Source organism: Excalfactoria chinensis, chromosome 5, assembly GCF_039878825.1.
Source record: "Excalfactoria chinensis isolate bCotChi1 chromosome 5, bCotChi1.hap2, whole genome shotgun sequence".
In the NCBI taxonomy this organism is placed as follows: domain Eukaryota; kingdom Metazoa; phylum Chordata; class Aves; order Galliformes; family Phasianidae; genus Excalfactoria; species Excalfactoria chinensis.
Window position 1 is genome coordinate 36,157,152 of NC_092829.1, and position 613 is coordinate 36,157,764.

Sequence of the window (613 nt, forward strand, 5' to 3'; positions counted from 1 at the left end):
GTCCGGAGGTAAAGAACCACGGCCGAGTGCCCGCTGCCAGGAGACGGGACGGGCCCTGGGGAGCAGGGAAGGGGTTAACGGGGCTAGGGGAGGCCCAGAGGCCCAGAACCGTAGGGACCTGTGCTAAGGAGCCCAAGGGGGGGTGGGGGGGAAGGCGTGGGGTTGGAGGTCCCGCAGCTGCGTCGCTTGGCCCAGGGTCGGAACAAATGGAGCGTGGCAGCAGCTCGAAGCCCCGCTCATCCCCGCGCCCGTTCCGAACCGCGTTAATGTCATATGCTCGTCGGCTTCGTTTTCTATTTTTTTAAACATAAAAAGCTTGATTTCTTTTAATGCGAAAGATACGACCCCCACCCCCCTCTGCCTCCACACCCCCATCTGCATCCACGCACACCCCTTCCCGGGCCCCCTCCCCTCCACTGTCATCATCTCCGTATTAATTGGGGGAGAGGTCTCTCTTCTTTCTTTTTTTTTTTTCTTTTTTTTTTCTTTTTTTTTTTTTCTTTTTTTTTTTTTTTTTGTTTCCTTGTGCGTGGGGGGGGGAAGAGCCGAGAAGAGCCTCTTTGGGCGGCGGAGAGTTCGGAGGGAGAGAGAGTGTGGGAGAGAGGGAGGGAAG